We start from the raw sequence: 21,107 nt of genomic DNA, 5'->3' as shown, positions 1-21,107 counted from the left end.
CATGTCACATGTCACCTCGGGTGTCCTTCAAGGCAGATATCGCTAAGATCTTCGGGAGCACTTGGGCTCCCAGACACTGCTGAAGCCTCCTGCAGCGTCAAAAGTGAGAAGTCTGTAACCCATCGGTTGGCGACTGCGAATGGGAGAGCCAGCGCTGGAACGCGGGACTGTGAGGACAACAGGAAGGCTCTATAGGACCCAGAGCCTTCCCTTTCTTAGATAAGTATCTATCTTTTTTATTATTATTATGACTAGTAGACCTAAGCCTGTTTAAAAACGTGCTCTAGGTCTGTGTTGAAACCCCGCCTCCCTCTCCTTCCTTTCATCCTCCCCCGCGACCGCCGCTAAGTCACCGCACCCCCCCCCCCCCGCACGCACGCACGCCCGCCCCTTCCTCCCTCAGCTCTGCTCAGTCTCTGCGTCCCTCCCTGGATATGCGCAGTAGCACAAAACACTGGACACACACACACAGGAAGTGCAGGGATGGGACGCAGAAACAAAGGGGTTTTATAGAGGATTATTATTTTTATTACACTTCAGTCTCCCTTTACCATCCACAAAGACATGTATGCGAGCTTTGCTATTAACTGCTAAGCCAGCATGAAAATGATGCAGAAGTTATGTGAAATTGCAAAATTATGGTACCTAATTACGTTTACAAATAAAATGAATTATGATTTTTCCTGAAATTTTACATTACTATTTTGCAATTACAAAGCAAAATTATGATTATGTGAACCTTGTGCTCATCACTACAAACTATTTGTGTAGCGATTTGCTATTTCCATTAGCGCAAGGCTTTATGGGTACAGCTAGTGGTTTTGGGTGATAACACTGCCACATGGCTATGTACAGCAGTCCTATGCTATGTAGGTACAGTTTGATTACATTACGTATTGTAATCGTTCCTGTATTGGTTGGCTTAGGGACCTTTAACAAGTTTTTAAACAATAATAAGGCATACTGCTTTAGAGGTGGACAAGCCCGTGACTGTGGTGGTACGGTACATGGCCTTCACTTATGCCTCTAGGCCCCGCATATGATGCGCGACCTAGTGGACAGTGCCGTGCGCAGCAGGCTATGGGGGGGGGGGGGGGGGGGGGGAGGGGGGCTGCTGCATAGCTAGCATAGTTGCCCCAGTGTAGGAGGGAGTTTAGTTGCCTCAGTATAGCTAGTATAGTGCCCCAGTATAGCCAGTATTGTGCCCCAGTATAGCCAGAATAGTGCCCCAGTATAGCCAGAATAGTGCCCCAGTATAGCCAGAATAGTGCCCCAGTATAGCCAGAATAGTGCCCCAGTATAGCTAGTATAGTGCCCCAGTATAGCCAGTATAGTGCCCCAGTATAGCCAGTATAGTGCCCCAGTATAGCCAGTATAGTGCCCCAGTATAGTGCCCCAGTATAGCTAGTATAGTGCCCCAGAATAGTGCCTCAGTATAGCCAGTGTAGCGCCCCAATATAGCTAGTATAGTGCCCCAGTATGGGTAGGTGGTGCCCCCCGCCCGTCCCCGCCGCTGTTATTACCTTAACAGCTGCCGCTCTCCACTCTCCAGCACATGTGTTTATTCAAGGCAAGCAGCGTATCTCCCGGCTGCTCTGTGTGACGCGCAGGAAGCAGGGCAACGGCTTCCTGTAGCGGCGATATGTATCGCCGTTACTATGGTAACCGAGCCCTGATTCCTGCGCGTCACGCAGTGCAGCCGGGAGATACGCTGCTTGCCTTGAATAAACACATGCGCTGGAAAGGGGAGAGCGGCCGCTGCTAAGGTAATAACAGCGGCGCCGCGGGGACGTGCGGGAGGGGGGGGGGGAAGAGGACGGCACACCAGGCAACATGCCGCGGCACACCGGTTGAAAAACACTGGTCTATGATATCTGCAGATCATCATACACACCTTATTTAACAGACAGTCATCTGCAGATCAGAGCCACCAGGATGGATTTTCAGATCTGCAGATGATTGCCAGATATGCAGATGAAGTCTGTTAAACCAAGTGTGTATGAGGATCTGCAGATCTCATAGACTATGAATGCATTTTGCAGGAATGGATTTTTGTCAGGAACAGATCTTTTGCAGATACTGATCTTTTGTGTCTGTACAGCATCTGTGTGTGCAGCATCTTGCAAAGATTTTATCTGATGGGGAGTTCAGCTCCATAGAATAGACTGTGTAGGTATGGCTCTCATACTACATGGAATGGGGTAAAATTGGTCTGTGATCTTTCATTTTCCAAAGACTTTTATCTCAAGTGTGCATGAAGCATAAGTGACGTGATTAGGGATTAGATTGTAAACTTCTTGGCAGGCAGCACATTTGGTTAGTGACAGACAGCCATACCATGGTCAATTATGCCACCAGATCGACCAGGAGATAGATCCCTCTGTGATCGAATCTGATCAAGGAGGGATCTATTGGCTGCCTACATTGCAAACAGATTCTGAATCAATTTCACTATGAAACCAATTCACAATCTGTGGAGCTGCCACTGCCGCCTCCTGCATACATTACCTGATCCAGCCGGCGCAAGTCCCCCGGTCTCCGCTGTCTCTACTCCGCTCTGGGCTCCGGCTTCACTTTACTTCCTGTCGGTGGAAATTTAAACAGTAGAGTGCGCTCTACTGTTTAAACTTCCCCTGACAGGAAGTAAGTGAAGCCAGCTGGAGCCCAGCGCGGAGTAGGGACAGCGTGGACACGCGCCGGTGAAACAGGTAATGTATTGCTGCTAGCGTCGGGACAATCGAGCGCCGATATCGACGCATTCTCGACCCGCCAGCAATCAAGCGAAATTTTCTGTGCGGACAGATCGACGGGATCGATTTTCGGGTGAAAATCGGTCGATCGGTCAGCGTTTGCGCATCGATTTCACAGCAGATTCGATCGTACTTCATTTAACACCGGAATCCACCACGTCCTGCATCGAGATGAATGGAAAAGTTCAGATCAATGTGTTTACCGTCTACTGACGCAGGGCTGTTTTCAGGCAAAGGCATTCCATACTCTTGCCTGGAGTGCCATTGGTCCTAGGGGGCACCACTCCCTCTGGATTAAGCCACTCCCCCAAATTAAGCCCCGCCCCCACATGTGTACTATCACCTGCTTCTGCTGAGTGTGTGCAGCAGCAGGAAGTACGGTGTCCTGTGGAGCAGCAGCATCGGAGGACCCTGGAGAGCAGACATCACAAGGTCCGGATTAGTGTAAGTTGCAGGCAGTCACCACTAGTTAGCGCTTGCGCAAGCACGGCTGTCTATCAAATGTTCAAAGACTCTAGCTTCTAGCGTTGTCTGCCACTCCGTATCCCCAAAAAGGAATGACTGGAGTCCAGGGCCGTAACTACATACCACGGGGCCCCCCAGGAAAGCTTTGAAGGGGCCCCTCAATGTTTACACGGTTTTCCTAGCCTACTCCTGGTGACTCTCCCAGCCAGTGGCCTGAATACAATGCAACGGGCTACACAGGGACACTTTGATGCCCCCCCCCCAATGGTCACACCCCTTCCCTTGCCTCCCCTTGGTGCCTTTCACAGCTTTGGGGCCCATCTCACAAGGGTCAGTGTAGGTCATCACACCCAGAACAAGTGTAGCCACAAAACACCTGATCTGAAGTATAGTCCCAGTATCAGAGGAAGGGAAGGTTAGTAGTTGGGGGCCGCCCACAGCTCTAGGCCTCCTGCAATCGCATGGGCCGCTCCCCTGAACTTAGGGGCGGAGTTACCATAAGGCACTGTAGGCACATGCCTAAGGCGGCTCTCTCCCCTCCCCGAGTGCCTCCCTCCCTCCTTCCCTATGCAGAGTCCTGATGAGAGTGTAAATGAGAGGTTACTCACCGATGTCTCGGCATTCCACTGACGAGATCTTCCTTCAGTCGGGGGCACCACTAGCTACCTAATACTGAGGGTACCTCCCTAACTAATGCTAAGGGACACTTGTACAAATTCTCCCATCAGTCGGGGGCACCTCTAGCTACTTAATATTGAGGGTACCTCTGGCTACCAAATACTAAGGTGCACCTCTAGCTACCTGTGATGGGCAAGGGAAGAAAGGTAAACGTGACAACTGGGCCAACCAGCACACTTATGGTGAGGTTTGAAGGTTCATGGAGGGCGGAGTCTGGGGTGCCAGGACATCTGTGCCTATAGGCTCCTGTGATGTAAATCCGGGCCTGCCTGTACTTACACCCCTGCTGGAGCCGGTAGCTCCCTCAGTAGCAGGAAAGGGCTTAGCTAAACGAGACGCCAGCAGGTGGGCGTGTGAACTGGCCCTTGGTTCAGCGTGTGTACAAGGCTCCAGATGTAACGTTTATAGCACAGATCAGATTAACACGCTGTAGATCAGCTTACAGCAGCAACGGAGTATTATTCATTCCATTTACAGATGCGGTGAGATCGGAAGACCACCATGAAGGCCCCGATATATATCTTATGAAATTCGCCTTCTCTGGGCGTTCAAAGACACGACGTCAGAGATTGAAATCTGCAGAAGATAGAACCCAACCAGCCAAGTTTGATGTAGCGTGGATCGAGGGGGGAGGCCCTAGAGCTGCGCAGCCGCACTAACGCGTATGCGGACTGCGCAGCCGCGGCCGGCTCCGGCGGACATCTTAGGAGAGGAAGGGGAGCCCGACCCCGTCCGTGGGGTCGGGAGCGGCACGGGGGGCGATCAGACTGCGGGGACCCGGCGGAACTGCACGGAGGGCGCAGACGGCGTCCTCCGTGCATTTAAAACTGAATAAGGTACTTATCTTTTTTTAGCTGTTTGGGCTCGTAAGTCCTTTAAGAAGCCATTTTCTGCTAAGAAAAGTGTTTTATAGTTGGAATTTCTTATCAGTGAGGGTCACACTGTAGTCACTTCCTGTCTGAGTCAGGACTGAGTCAGCCACTTACATACCTGATATTTAACTCTTTCAGGCAGAGAAAGAAAAAAAGGAACACAGCATAGTTATTTGTGTGCTAGGCACTGTACAGACACATGTCTATCTCATGTCACATGTCACATCGGGTATCCTTTAAGAGCACATAATGGCAAGGCTGAAGTGATGACACTGAAAAGGAACATTGGTAAAAATAAAAAGTAAAATCCCGATGAGGGGAAAAGCACGTCTTCTGCCGGTAACAGGCCAATCCCCACTGGCTCCGCTCCCGCCGCCTCTATCGCTTCCATCTTAAAACATCATTTTTTATGCAGACTTTTATTTATAACATGGAGGCAGCTCATCCGATGACAAATGAGCATAAAGCGATAATGTACATTGTGCAGAGCAGAGAGCAAATCAATTGCTGAGAACTCTGTTCACACGAGAGCCCCGCTGCAAGGCGCTGTACAGCGCTCCAAGTGCTCCTCCGCCTCGCAGTGTATAGATGGCTTACATCAGACAGAAGAATGCCAGTCCCTTCACCTCCTGCGTCAGGGGAAGTGTTCAGAAGAATCCCTGAGCAATGCTACAAAGATCTCTGCCTGTAGATGGTATTATTAAAGGACACACCGGCGTAACAATAGGGGATGCAACCCCTGGCCCCGTGGGGGGGGCCCGGGGCCCTCCTAGGGCCCGCTCAGGGACTTTTGGGGGGGCAGGAGGGGTCGCAACATAAGAGGAGAGCGTGGCCGCATATGGGTGGAGAGGGGGGACATTCCCCCCCTCCCTCACCTTGGGCTCTCCTCTCAGCGCTACCCCTCCTGCAATCTTTAGTGACAGCGGGTGGGCGGCGGTCACATCCCTCCTTCTCCCCGGAGGTCTCCGATGTCTAAGAGCTTCATGCTACTTCCTGTTTACACAGTGACATGAAGCACTTACTGATCAGAACTTCCGGCGCGATGGAGGTATGTGACCTGCCGCCGCCCGCCCACTGTCACTAAAGATTGCAGGAGGGGGAACGCTGAGAGGAGAGCTCGAGGTGAAGGAGGGGGGGGGGGGGAAATGTTGTGACCCCTCCTGCCCCCCAAAAGTCCCTGAGCGGGCCCTAGGGAGGGGGGGCCATTTTTTTTTGCAGGGGAGCCCGGGGATTTCTAGTTACGCCCCTGAAAGGACACCTGAAGTGAGAGGGATACGGAGGCCGCCATATTTCTTTATAAAGAGACTGTAACGAAAATAAAACGCTCTTGGGGATACTCCCCTCGGAAAGGGGGAAGCCTCAGGATCCCAATGAGGCTTCCCTATCCTCTGTAACTTGGAGGAATCCAATGCTGGCTCCCCCCTAAACCTCCTCGACAAGCGGCGCAATATTTATCTACTGCAATCCTGCGCAGGTGCAATAGCGGCTCTTCGTTCAGGTTAAGGCGGAAATAGCCAGGCTCGATCGTATCTGCTCTACTGCGCAGGTGCAAACGGGGGCGGGCCCTAGACTTTTTGGTGCCTGAGGCAAACTTAAAAAAAAAAATCGCCGCCCCCCCCTCTCCTCCTCAAGCCGTGGGTGGGGGGCCGCCAAGCTGGAGGGGGTATTGGACAAAGGGGCGGGGAGGGGTGGGGGGGTTCAGACCCCCCCCTCCCTCGCCGGGGTCCCCCAATCTGCGCTCCCCCTCCAGCTTTAAAAAGTTAAGTAGCAGCCGCTACTAGTAAAAGGCAACAGGCGGGCCGGGGATGACTCACCTCTTCCGCGTTCCAGCGTGTGCTCCACTGTCATCACTTCCTGCAATGCCATCCACTTACAATACAGTGGGCAGCGTTGCAGGAAGTGACGAAAGTGGAATGCACGCTGGAACGCGGAAGAGGTGAGTCAATCTTACTTCAGGTGTCCTTTTACCACTCTGCGACCCTCTAATGCCGATCGGTGGCCGCAGAGTGGTACCCCCAGCAATAAAAGGAGGCAAGATTAATTTGTGTGGCCATGCAGCACACTGTTAAAGCTGCAGTGTGCTGAACTGTAATAAAAATGGCCTGGTCACTATGGGGGTGTAAGCCTGTGGTCCTCAAGAGGTTAAGACTGGGAGACCAACTGCAGCACGATATTTGTACGTAAAGTCATTACAGAAAGTACACTTTACTTGCGTTTCCTGTTTACCTGAGCCGTGTAATAAAAATACAATTTAAAAAAAAGTCCAATCCATAGTGGCCTCCCTCACAACTTAGAGGGCTGAGGATCTACTGCTAGTAGCTTGGCGCTCGATACCACAGGATACCTTCAGCATACCTACCTTTTTATATAAGAAAGAGGGACACTGTAGGGGGGGGTCGGGGGAAAATGAGCTGAACTTACCCGGGGCTTCTAATGGTCCCCCACAGACATCCTGTGCCCGCGCAGCCACTCACCGATGCTCCGGCCCCGCCTCCAGGTCACTTCTGGAATTTCTGACTTTAAAGTCAGAAAACCACTGCGCCTGCGTTGCCGTGTCCTCGCTCCAGCTGATGTCACCAGGAGTGTACTGCGCAGACACAGACCATACTGGGCCTGCGCTGTGCGCTCTTGATGACATCAGCGGGATCGAGGACACGGCAACGCAGGCGTAGTGGTTTTCTGACTTTAAAGTCAGAAATTCCAGAAGTGAACCAGAGGCGGGGCCGGAGCATCGGTGATGTGGCTGCGCGGGCACAGGATGTCTGCGGGGGACCATTAGAAGCCCCGGGTAAGTTCAGCTCATTTTCCCCGGCCCCCCCTACAGTATCCGTTTAAGCCATGCCCCTGCCACACCCCTAACCACGCCCCCTGCCACACCCCTTGTCACATACCATAACATTTTCAGAAGAAAAATAATGTTTTATAATTCAAACACTGGTTCTTTCTAGCCTGGTTTATTTTCTTTCATATAAACATTTGAAAAGAAGACGTATCAATTTAAAGGAAGAGAATAAAGTTTAGAGTCAATTAAATGCATTGTTCAATAGAAAAATACATATATTTACATACATCCTGTACATTTGTCCTGAAAGAGAGACAGAGGGATTGGAAGCTAAGGCTTTGATGGGTTGGAGCCGTTTTGGTGGAGCAGGAAATAGTCAGCCATTTTGTTTACATTCAAGAATGTGAAAATAGATACGTATTATTTTTGTGCCAAATATTTTGTCGCAGGTTTATTTTTTAGGTCTTTAACCCCTCTCCCATACTTCTCCCCACCCCTAAATGAGTGAAGCCTAACTCTTAAATTGCAAATAATTGTTAATAAAATTAACTGTACCTTATCGCCTAACCTTCAGACCTAAAAAACTCCCACTTGTGCCAAAGGCCAAACATAACATATACAAATGCTAGACCAAACTCGCAATCATAATTAAAATCACACCTTACACCAGAATGGAGCCAATATCAGCATGAAACGTACCCGCGTCTTGTTGCTCTGTGTGACCATTCAGGTGTATAGCTGAATGAATCTGATCTAGGGGATGCCTGTCTGAGTGTGCAGACATTGCTCCTCCCTCCTAGGCAGTCCTTTTCTCTGTGTCCATCCCACAGTCCTGTGCAGGGCTACCTGAAAAAAACAGCAAACAAGATAATAAGACCAGCTTGAGGCTCAACTGTTATACAGGAAGTAAGCCTTAAGTGTTTGTATCTTAATACTGAATGGAGAGTTACTTTGTTTGATATACCCGCATATCAAACGTATATACTCACATATAAGCCGACCCGCATATAAGCCGAGGTACCCACTTTTCCCTCAGAAACTAGGATAAAGTGATTGACTCGTGTATAAGCCCCCTGCCCAGTTTTGCCCCCTCTATAGTAGCCAGATGTGCCCCAAGGATGATACAGCTGTGTCTCAGGGCCCCACTAGATGATGTCATAGATATGAGACAGACTTCTTAAACTATAGAAAATCGTTCAGCTGATCAGTTTATTTTCATTTCAGGCGTGCTTTAAAGAGAGTCTGAAGCCTTTTAAAAATCCTCTTCTTATTAGACATTTATGTAAAGCAGTATCAGTCTAGCTAAAACGCTGCATTCCCGCCGCAGAACAAGGTAATTAAACCCCCCAAATGCCAGGGCAAAATTCAAGGAGCGCTTCCGTGTAGAGCCAGAGCTGTGCGCTGTAGCTCTGCCTCTACTTGCGTCAATCCCCGCCTCTCTCCGCCCCTCTCAATCTTCTTTCACTGATGGGGGCGGGGAGAGGCGGAGATCCGCGCAGAGATTGATGCAAGCAGAGGCAGAGCTACTGCACAAAGCTCTGCCTCACCCGGGCAGCAAAATCCACGTCCTGGAAAGTCATGGAATTTTGCCCTGGGAATTTGGGGGGGGTTTAATTACCTCGCTCTGCCACTGAAATGTGGCGGTTTAGCTAGGCTGATATTGCTAAAGATAAATGTCTAATAAAAAGACGATTTTTAAAAGGCTTTAGACTCTCTTTCAGGAGGAACTTTACTAAATGTAATCTAGATTAACATTGCTTATAGATTTTACAATATTCATTTAGTCAGAGTTTGCTCACTGTAAAATCTTTCCTCACCCTGATTTACATTCTTAAAATGTATCACAGATGGCAGCATTTACCTCCGGCAAGATGCCACACTGCGGAATGTAAGTTGTGTGTTTCAAAGTGAGCAGAAACAACAGCTGTCTCCCAGAGTGCTCTGGTAGGAGAAGACTGCACAACTAAACAGCCTAGGCTAAACATCACTGGGAGGGCAGAGTTGCATACCAATATAAAGGAACATATTGATATAGAAAAGGTTACTGATGCTAAAACCAGGATAATTACCGTAAAATTGGATATCCTGAATAATGTAGTGTATTATACTATGTGTAGGGCTGGATTTAGGCCATGGCCTAGGGCACCAAAGCAGCAGGCTAAACTGGTGCAGCAAATGCTGCAATGCAGGAAGATCAGACAAGCACCTGACTGCGGCACTCTGCTGCCAGCTGCAGCAGCCACCTTGCTCTCTGTGCACGCTTGTATTGTGGCTGGTGGCTATGGACTTGGACAGCATTGGAGACAGAAAGGAAGAGGAAGCTTCTGCACTGGAGACGAGCGGAGAAATGAGTGACACTGATGGCTGCTGCGGTGTGAAGGCGAGCTGATTACCTATACTGAAAGGAAGGATTAAGGAATAATCTGGCTACCTATACTGGAGGGAAGGGGGAGGAGTCAACTGGCTACCAATACTGGGGGAGGGGTCATCTGGCTACCTGTACTGGAGGGAAAGGGGGAGGAGACATCTGGCTACCTTTACTGGGTGGGTCATCAGGCTACCTGTACTAGAGGGAAGGGGGTCATCTGGCTACCTATACTGGAGGGAAAGGGGGAGGCGTCATATGGCTACCTTTACTGGGTAGGTCATAGGGCTACCTGTACTAGAGGGAAGGGGGAGAGGTCATCTGGCTACCTATACTGGGGGGGGGGGGGGGAGGGGTCATCTGGCTACCTATACTAGAGGGAAGGGTGGGAGGGGACATCCGGCTACCTATACTGGAGGGAAGGGGGGGAGGGTTCATCACGCTACCTTTACTGAAGGGGGCGGCTAATGACAGTGGCCTTGGGCGGTAAAGAGTACAAAGCTGGCCCTGACTATATGTCGTTACAGTGCCTCTTTATATTTTACTAAAGGAGGACAGATCAGCCTAGAATTTGGCCACAGTATAACGCCGGAATACAGTAATACATCTGCTGACACGTCTATATATCAAGTAAAGGAATCTCACGAGCCTGAATACATGAAATATATCCTGCCATAGATTAACACTTAGCATGCCTCCAATAGGTCTATAAATAGCCTTATCTCCTGGCCCCGGAATGTTCCCTGGCTGAACCCTGCATATTCTAGGCAATCACGCAGCTCTAGAGTCCACGGCGCTGCTACTCTTCCCATTCGCCAGAAGTTTGACATCCACGCAAAGCAGCGACCGCAGGAGATAAAACAGCGTATGGAGATTCTAGACATTGCGGCTGGAGACAGCAGAGCTCTGCTACTAATTGCTGCATCTGCCAGGAAGAGACTGATCAGCTGACAGCTCACACGCGTTTGGAAAATGTTCGCAGATCTCTTGGGGCGAAAGCAGAGATTAAATGTATAGATTACAGAATTAACCATGTCTAGTACTCCAAATATGTTTTTAAAGAGGATTTGTTTTTTTTTTAAATCAGTAAAATATTCAGTACGAAAAATGAAAAACTTGCTGGGTGTTTGGAGCGCCACCTGCTGGTGTAACACCTCTGTAATGCTCGAACTGTAAAGAACTCTTACGGAGACCAATCAAGTTCTTTTTAAAAAAAAAAAATATTTGTATTAAATCGTATGGATAAAAAAAAAACGTTCAGTGACACAACACATTCAGGAACTTCTTCTTAGGAGAATGAGTATAGGAAGGCCTCTTGTATACGTCTGCCTGCTAGGATCAGGGCTAGTTCAGGAAACATGTATGTGATACAGTTTATTAGCAATAACTTTCCTCACACACACTGTGTTCTGCCACCTCTTCACCACTGTCTTTTTAAAGGCCTTACGAGGCGAAATTAAGGAAAAAAAAGTGAATCACCTGCCTCATCTTCTAATTGCCTTTTAAGTGCTACGTAGCGTAGATCGGGGGGGGGGGGGGTTGGCCCTAGAGCTGCGCAGCCACACTCGCGGCTATGCGGACTGCGCAGCCACGGCCAGAGCAAGCGGCCATTTTACGAGAGGCAGGAGAGCCCGACCCGGGCTGTGGGGTCGGCAGCCGGCCCGGGGGGCTAATGAGCGGGGGGACCCGGCGGATCGGCACGGAGGGCACGGACGGCATCCTCCATGCCTTAAAAGATGAGGCAGGTGATTAACTTTTTTTTCTTAATTTCGCCTCGTAAGTCCTTTAAGGTTTCTTCACTGCTGTCTCCTCTGTAGCTTGTCTGCCAGACCTTGGGCTCGATTCACAAAGCGGTGCTAACCCAGTTAGAGACTTTAGGCGTGATAACCATTGCACCACGCTGGTGAAAAGCCAGTTTAGGGGTGATAAGTTTAGGGGTGAGAAGTTTAGGGGTGATACGTTTAGATAAGTGTAGATAGCGTGCAAAATCCCGCACGCATAGCAGCGCCATTAAACTCTATGCGAAGTGCACCAGACTTTGCTAGCGCAAAACTTTTGATCAGCTGTGCACTGCAGTGCTAATCCAGTTGGTGCTTAAACTTATCATGCCTAAACTTATCACGCCTAAACTTATCACACCTAAACTTATCATGCCTAAACTGAGTTTAGGCGTGATAAAGGGCTTTTCACTAGCGTGCTAACTGTTAGTACCGCTTTGTGAATCAGGCCTCTTGTCTTTAATCCTGTCACTTGTTTCTCTGTCTCACTCTTGTATGCAGTGCTGTGCTGCTGTCTCTGTAATTTTCTGTTATCTCCCTCTGTTACTTCTGGCTTATCTCTCCAGTATCGCTGCTCTTTATTGGCCTGTACTGTGAGTGGTCTCTCTCTCTCTCTCTCTCTCTCTCTCCTCTCCTGTATGTCTGCAGATGCCTTCTCTTCCTTGCTTTAGCTGTAAGTTGTCCTCTCTTATCTGTAGCTGTGCTCCCTTGTCTGTGGCTGTGCTCTCTTATCTGTGGCTGTGCTCCCTTATCTGTAGCTCTGTCTTGCTCAGTCCCTCTCACCAATTGCTGCTCTTTTTGTGCCTCTCCTCCATATCATCACACATCAAGCTCATTTCTTGCTGCATCATCAACTCAGTCCCAACAGCTTCCTAGCCTCCTCCATCTCACTAGCCTTCAACTGCCAAAACCCAACTGCCATTCCCCCCTGCACATGTCCAGCTTCTCTCGCTTGTTTCCTGCTCGTGGGCTCCCCCTTGTGGCACCTGCAGGCTCCCTTTACAGCAGCACTTCACACAAAAAGTAGTTGCATATTTAACCCTTGGTGGGAGTGTCCATTGCAGTGACACACATGCACATTGTTACACATTCACCCCTTTTTTTCAAATTGTAGTCCCTACAATTTTTCTTTTAACCAAATCGCGATGTCAACATATAATCTGGACTGTTCAGGAAGCGGTGAACGTTGAATATTGTTCCATTTTGACTCGTGGTCTATTTCTGTTTGTGGAGAACACCTTTGTACTTTCTTCTCTGAATTTTCAAACTCTTTTTCTTGGGCTACCTTGACGCTTGTAAGTTGAAGGTTTTCTGATGATCGCTGAGTCCTTTTATAACGCTTGAGCCGTTGAGGTTGGGGCATAGGTTGCCAATATGATTTCAATTCCTTTCTTTGAGATGTTTCTGTACTTTGTTGTATCATTTCATCTCCTACTGAGAAGTCAATGGGCTTTACTTTTTGACTAGGTCCCAGTATTTCATTACATATCTGCAGGGCCGGATTTAGGCCAAGGCCACCTAGGCCATGGCCTAGGGCACCACAGGAGCAAGGGCACCAAAGCAGCAGGCTAAATTTATGCAGCATTTGCAAGCTTGCAAATGCTGCAATGCAGGGAGATCAGGCAAGTGCTTGACCAGGGTACTCTGCTGCCAGCGGCCTTGTGCAGCGGCCATCTTACTCTCTGTACACGTTTGCATTGTGGCGGGCGGCTATGGACCTGGGCGACATTGGAGACAGGGGAAGGAGCGGAGAAATGAGTGACACTGATGGCTGCTGTGGTGTAAAGGCAAGCTGGCTACCTATACTGAAAGGGGGGGGGGAGGAGGGATTAAGGGAGTCATCTGGCTATTTATACTGGGGAGAAAGGGGGAGGGGTCATCTGGTTACCTAAACTGGAGGGGTGGCCATCAAGTTACCTATACAAGAGGGAAGGGGGAGGGGTCATCTGGATACCTATACTGAAGAGGGGCGGCTAGTGACAGTGGCCTAGGGCGGTAAAAAGTACAAATCCGGCCCTGCATATCTGATTACTTCAACATTCTTCTGCCTTCTGATGGCCTGAATCTTCTGCTGCTCTACCCTGAGCAAGAATAATAGGTTCACCTGGAGTCTCATCATTTTTCTTCATTAGTTCCAGCTTCCAGCAAGCTTCCAGTATCACTTGTTCTTACTGGTTGAGGAACAGCTGAATCCGGATCGTATCTCTGTCTAAATTCTTCATATAAAGTAGGATGAGAGGGTATTTTGCATGGAAGCAGGAAATTTGGGCGCATGAGGCAGGTGGACAAAAAGGGCGCCGCCATTCACTCCCATAATAAATATCGTTTAATCGAAAAAAGGGCGCCGGAGAAAAATAACGTTTTACAAGCGGCGCCCGGAGACTTAATGTTTTATAACTGCTTCTCATGTTTACACATTATTTAATGATTTATAATTTTTTAAACATTATTTTTAAACGAAAAACAGTACAGTACTTTAAAACATTTTTAAACAAAAAAACGTACAATTATTTTTAAAACGTTATTAATGCTTATCACAGGGGAGTCTTAGGTTTAGGCACCACCAGGGGGGTCTAGGGGTTAGGCACCACCAGGAGGGTCTTAGGTTTAGGCACCAACAGGGGGGTCTTAGGTTTAGGCACCAACAGGGGGGTCTAGGGGTTTAGGCACCACCAAGGGGGTCTTAGGTTTAGGCACCAACAGGGGGGTCTAGGGGTTAGGCACCACCAGGAGGGTCTTAGGTTTAGGCACCACCAGAGGGTTCTTAGGTTTAGGCACCAACAGGGGGGTCTAGGGGTTAGGCACCACCAGGGGGGTCTTAGGTTTAGGCACCACCAGGGGGGTCTTAGGTTTAGGCACCAACAGGGGGGTCTAGGGGTTAGGGGTAGGTACAGGGAGGGTTACTTAGGCACCAACAGGGGGGGTCTTAGGTTTAGGCACCAACAGGGGGGTCTAGGGGTTAGGGATAGGTACAGGGAGGGTTAGGTATAGCTTTAGTAACATTCTTATTAATGTTTTATAAAACGTTATTATAAATTTCACTTTTTAAACAGGGAAGATTAACGTTTTTACAATTGCCGATTTCATACACATTATTTAATGATTTATAACTTTATAAAACATTTTTAAACGAAATATAGCAGAATTTTTTTTTAAACGTTATTCATGCTTATCGTTTAAAACCCTGCGCCCTTTTTTCCCGGCGCCCTTTTTTAACGTACGCATTTTGCATGGCCTAGTTTCTGGCTGTACAAGAACCTTTTCAAGTGATAATCACCATAGTTTCCCTGAGACTTATATGGTATTCAACATCTTGCATACTTGCTACCATGAACTGGAGTTCCACCAGGGCCAGTTAAATTAGCAGCTTCTGTACCTTTCCTTCCTTCCACGATGTCAAATTCAACCGATTCTCCATCTCTTAGACTGCAAAGATAATGCCTAGGGTTGTTCTTCCTAACGGCAGACCAGTGCACAAACACATCTTCTTTGGTGTCATTCCGATTTATAAATCCATAGCCATTTCGCACATGAAACCATTTCACAGTTCCTAGAACTTTGGTTGCAATGACCTTATTTTTCCTCTTTAAATGCATCTTCCTTCCATTTCTCTGAGGCTTTCTTGTCTTGTCCTGCCATGCGGGCCACCACTGCAGGATCCTTTAATTTTCTCTGAAAGCTTCTTGCACAGTCTCTAGCAATATGGCCACTATGGTGACAGATCCAACATCCAGATTCCTCTGTTACTACCGTATGTCTATACCTTGGATTTTCTATTCTGAATCCATTTTTCTGCAGGTTTAGTTTCATTTTGGTCAACTCTTCACTTAGTTCTTTAAATGTTTTTATTTCTCTCAATCCCCCCTCAGTATTATTGGTTTCAACTTCAACTGCTGAATGCTGATTGGCTTCTTCCTCCTTACTGAGCTTGATAGCGAAGCTTTGAAGTTTCCGGAAATTCAAACCTGGATAATATTCCGCTTTCTGCTTTAAGGATCTTTTGAAAAAGTTTCTCCTTAGAGTGGGTCCACACTAGACACAGATGCAGGACGGACACTGCAGTCCGGATCCGGGGAAGATTAGGGTAAGTACCAACCGTACTGCAAACTGATGAAAGTGCATCAGTTTTGCATCAGTTTCCGTTCAGGTTTTTCCCTGACAGAAAACGTCTCTATCATTAGGAAGGAGTGGGAGGATTTTTTGGGCCAATCATAAAGCTCAGGCTATCCGTTTTCACATCAGTTTTTTGCCTGTGGAGCTGGAGATGCGTTTTCTCATTACTTTCACTACCCCTGCGTGTATCCGTGGTCCTGATCCGTTGCGTGAAAATGCAGCAGATCCGGACCTTCCGTTCAGGTTTTGAAAACGGATCCCCACAAACGCAGACGGATCCGTTTTTTACTTGGGTGAGGCTGGCTGCTATTATCAACATTAGTATCCGGGACTCCGTTTTTCATCAGGTTTGAAAAACGCAGCCACGGATACGTTTCCGGACCTAGTGTGGACTGGTTCTTAATCCCAATAGAAACTGATCTCTCAGCCACACAGCAGAATCTATGGTAGTTTATCCTCTTTCATTTTCCTCTTTTATCTGTAGTCCACTCATTTCTTGTAAGGCATTGGTGAACTGAGGAATGTTTTCGTTATCCTTTTGAATTCTGTCCACAAATCTCTTTTTCCACAAATGCAGGTCTGTAGGATCTCCATATAGGTCTTCCAATACCTCGATTATTTGTTTCAATGTGAACCCCAGTCACCTAATGACCAACTGTAGCAGGTTTGAGGCTTGTGCCATTAACCTCCTGAGCGGTATGGACGAGCTCAGCTCGTCCATCACCGCCGGAGGCTGCCGCTCAGGCCCTGCTGGGCCGATTTTTATCAAATAAAGTGCAGCACACGCAGCCGGCACTTTGCCAGCCGCATGTGCTGCCTGATCGCCGCCGCTCTGCGGCGATTCGCCGCGAGCAGCGGCGAAAGAGGGCCCCCCTAGCCGCCTGAGCCCTGCGCAGCCGGAACAAAAAGTTCCGGCCAGCGCTAAGGGCTGGATCGGAGGCGGCTGACGTCAGGACGTCGGCTGACGTCCATGACGTCACTCCGCTCGTCGCCATGGCGACGATCTAAGCAAAACAAGGAAGGCCGCTCATTGCGGCCTTCCTTGTTTATTATGGGCGCCGGAGGCGATCGGAAGAACGCCTCCGGAGCGCCCTCTAGTGGGCTTTCATGCAGCCAACTTTCAGTTGGCTGCATGAAATAGTTTTTTTTAATTAAAAAAAAACCCTCCCGCAGCCTCCCTGGCGATCTCAATAGAACGCCAGGGAGGTTAACAGTGCAAGAATAGCAGCATTTCAATATTCCTTTTGAAAATCAATAGGGGAATTTTGATTGGCTTCCACCCACTTTTCTGAATATTAATCCCAGTCACCAACTGTGCAAAGTTTGAGAACCCTGCCACTAAAGGACCACTGCGCTGCGCAGCTGCACTGACGGCTATGCGGACTGCGCAGCCGCGGCCAGCTCATGCGGTCATGTGTAGTTCCTCTGTTGTGTATATGTGAATTATCATGTGATGTAATGGGTGGGGTATAAAGGTGTCACTGGTGATGGGTGTGGCACACCTGAGGAAGGGCTACGCCCGAAACGTTGTGTGCCTCTGTTGCTCTGATTTTTCAATACAGTGATTGAACAAGCCTTCTGAGTGCGGTCTCTGTTTGTGTTTCTCTGCCATTGCTCTACACAGGAGTGGTGTACCTGTGAGAGACCAGCACCGGCATTCAGTTCCAGGAGCCCTGGACTGACACACGGGTGTGGAGGTGTGAATTTTCTACTACATGCGGTCATGTTAGTGGAGGCAGGAGAGCCCGACCCGGGCCGTGGGGTCGGGAGCGGCCCGGGGGGCTATTGAGCGGCGGGGACCCGGCGGAATGGCGCAGGCGGTGTCCTCCGTGCCTTAAAATCTGATGCAGGTATTTAATTATTTTTTTTTGAGAGTTGGCCTCGGAAGTCCTTTAAGTGTCCCTCTTTCTCATCTCAAAAAGTTGGGAGGTATGAGCAAAGTATACTGCACAGGCATTGTGCGTGAGGTGTGCGTGTGGTGTGTGGTATGGTGTGTGTGTGTGTGTGTGTGGTGGGAGGTGTGTGCGGTGGGGGGGGTGTGCGTGGGGGTGTGTGCGGTGGGAGGGGGGTGTGGTGTGCGGTATGTGCGGTGAGGTGTGTGGGGTGCGGTGTGAGGTGTGCGCGTGCGTGTGTCAGGAACACTACGGATCTGCTGTGTCTGTGTATTGTCTGCATGGGAAACTCAATGCACACAAACTGCATTGTGAGGATTAATGACGATCATCATTTAGAGATATGAACAGAAACACTGCTAATTTTCAAAATAAGTGGATGTGAACTTTAGCAATGGTTTGTACAACCCTTGCCCTGGTGATGTAACAAGATGTAAGCCTATTTCTTAGAAATTCTGCATTATATCACTGGCTGCTGATCACTCCAGTAAACACACAGACATTCTGCTGTAACTACAGGTCAAAGTCAAATAGACCAACACATTCACTCTCAGGGAACAAATATAGATTCAGCGCTGCAGCATCTGATCGGTCCATTTCCAAACGAATTTGTATAAAATCAATATTTGCATATTAAATCTCCCTACAGCATTTCAATGGGATTTAGTCCCAGGCTTGGACATCGCCATTCCAAAATCTTCTGGGTTGTTTTGGGCTACTTGGAGTTTTTGGAATATTTAGGGTCTTAGGGTGCATACACACATCAGACTATAGTCTTTGGAAAATGAAAGATCACAGATCAATTTTACCCCCTTCCATGTAGTATGAGAGCCATACCTACACAGTCTATTCTATGGAGCTGAACTCCCCATCAGACAGAAATCTTTGCAAGATGCTGCACACACAGATGCTGTACACATTCAAAAGATCAGTATCTGCAAAAGATCTGTTCCTACAAAATGCATTCATAGTCTATGATATCTGCAGATCATCATACACACCTTGTTTAACAGACATTCATCTGCAGATCAGATCCACCAGGATCGATCTTCAGAGGATTGTCTGATCTGCAGATGAATGTCTGTTAAACTAGGTGTGTATGATGATCTGCAGATCTCATAGACTATGAATGCATTTTGCAGGAACGGATCTTTTGCAGGAACAGATCTTTTGCAGATACTGATCTGTTGAATGTGTACAGCATCTTTGTGTGCAGCATCTTGCAAAGATTTATCTGATTGGGAGTTCAGCTCCATAGAATAGACTGTGTAGGTATGGCTCTCATACTACATGGAAGGGGGTAAAATTGGTCTAAGATCTTTCATTTTCCAAAGACTATGGTCTGATGTGTGTATGCACCCTAAAGACCCTAAATATTCGAAAAACTCCAAGTAGCCCAAAAAAACCCAGAACATTTTGGAATGGCTATGTCTAAGCCTGGGACTAAATCCCAGGCTTGGACATGGCCATTCTCTACACAGTCTATTCTATGGAGCTGAACTCCTCATCAGATTTAGTGCTATTGCAGCAAGGAAGGCCGCAATAGCAGTATATGGGGTGCTATTGTGGCTGGGAACGCGAAGAATCACTCGTGTTACCAGCCTGTCGGCCAGTGATGGCAAAACCGGAAGTAGCCGCCAGCGGGTACAGGAGCATCGGAGGGACACGGCGAGGGAACCTATCAGCTGCAGGGGGCTGAGGGAAGCCCTAGGTGAGTGAAACTCATTTTTTTTTGTTGACTTAAGTGTCACTTTAAAGAGGAACTCTAAGCCCTAGAAAAAACCCAGCTTCACATCTCTGACCCTAACAAGTTGGCAGCATGGCCCTTGAACACACACAAAGCCCTAGGCATCTGCTTAGGATGTCATGCAAATGATCTGGCTCTGTGTGTGTCAAAACTAGGGATAATCAATGAGATGCAAATTCTTCTGCATTTTCTGCAAATGTATGCAGTTTGAAAATGGACCAATACATTTAAACTCAGGTTTAAGGTCTCTTTTCCACAGACTGTTGAGCTGTGTGCTTAGCAAGCCGTTACCAGGCAGCAGTGAGCAGTTGTGAGAGTTTGAGAGGCATTTTACTGCCTATCAACAGTCTGGTGAAAAGAGGCCTAAATTGATTAGTCCTTTTTCAAACTGCATACATTTGCATAAAAGTTTGCATAATTTCAGAAGTATTTGCATCTCTTTGATCAGAACCCGAAAAAAGATGTGCATTGGTGACAGGTGATGTCACAGACAGGTGAGGTCTATGGGAATGACAGAGTAATGCTTATTGCTTGGCCATTACAGAAAACAGAAACAGTTTTTCCTAGCTATGTCAATAAGAAAATAAGAGCTGGCAAAGCCAGTAAAGATGCCACAATATCTCCATTTCCCTTTCTGAACATGTGGGTAGTGGGTACAGGCCTTCATTTTCCATCTCGCCCGGATTTCCTCTCTCGGTATTATAGGACGCTGCCTGGCAGCGAATATCTTTCACCCGCAGACAGATCGCCCTCGTTACCGCCGGCCGCCCATCTACACATGGAGGGATAGGATAATAAAACCCAATCCATTCTATAACGGCCAGCAGCGCCATCCCTCCAAGTGCCACTTATGGTATAACGGAGTGCCTACGTCAAGGGTTAATAGCTCTATACATTACATAAAGAGCTGTTAAACCAGCCAGAAGCCAAACGACTCATTAGAGAAAATCTCATTTCGTTTTATTGGTTGGCGGGCGGAGGGGGGAGGGAGCACCATGATAAAGACGGGAGAAGTTCAGGGTAGGAAAAAAAGTTAAGAAGCACAGACTTTCACTTGCGCATGAAGACGTCATTAGCACGGCCGGCGGGGTGCGTCTGCCAGGGGCCGTACGGGAGCGGTTGTTACAGCACAGTAAACATGCCTGGCTCTAGCGAGACACATCGTGTGACAGATGCTCGAATCTGGTTTTGCTTTCTCCTAAATGCTTATGAAACTTTACGCAGAAATGCGCATTTAACCACTTGAGGACTACAGTACTAACCACCCCCCCCCCCCCCCCCCCCCCCAAGACAAGGCCATTTTTTGTTAATTGGGCAACCGCAGCTTTAAGGCCAAGCTACAGGGCCGCACAACACAGCACAACAAGTGATCCTCCCCTTTTCTCCCCACCGATAGAGGTCTCTGGTGGGGTCAGATCGCCCCTCCCCCCCCCCCCCCCCCCCCGGATGTTTGTTTATTCATTCATTCATTCATGTTTGTGTATTTTTTAATACATTTCTTTGGTTTTTTATTATATATATTTCCCCTACCTCCCCCCGCCAGCCAATCAGCGTGATCGGCTGTCATAGGCTTCAGCCTTGCACACAACTGGAGGGGATAAGCTCAGACTAAACAGAGGAGGGGAACAGTTAGGCCTCTTTTCCACGAACTGTTGAGCGGTGTGT

At 48.3% G+C, this 21,107-nt stretch overlaps 1 long non-coding RNA gene across 2 annotated transcripts in view; it reads right to left on the bottom strand.

Moving 5' to 3' along the window:
- LOC137541745 (uncharacterized) overlaps positions 1–12,568 on the bottom strand; it is a 131,524-nt gene extending 118,956 nt beyond the window's left edge. For both annotated transcript variants that reach the window (XR_011025260.1, XR_011025259.1), the window contains exons 1-2: positions 12,474–12,568; positions 8,247–8,393 (exon numbers count right to left, since the gene is read on the bottom strand). This is a non-coding gene — a long non-coding RNA (uncharacterized lncRNA). The remainder of the gene's footprint in view (positions 1–8,246; positions 8,394–12,473) is intronic.
- Positions 12,569–21,107: the final 8,539 nt, after the last annotated feature.

Source organism: Hyperolius riggenbachi, chromosome 12, assembly GCF_040937935.1.
Source record: "Hyperolius riggenbachi isolate aHypRig1 chromosome 12, aHypRig1.pri, whole genome shotgun sequence".
Lineage (NCBI taxonomy): Eukaryota > Metazoa > Chordata > Amphibia > Anura > Hyperoliidae > Hyperolius > Hyperolius riggenbachi.
Note: the sequence above shows the minus strand (reverse complement) of the source record. Positions and strands in the feature narration are given on the sequence as shown.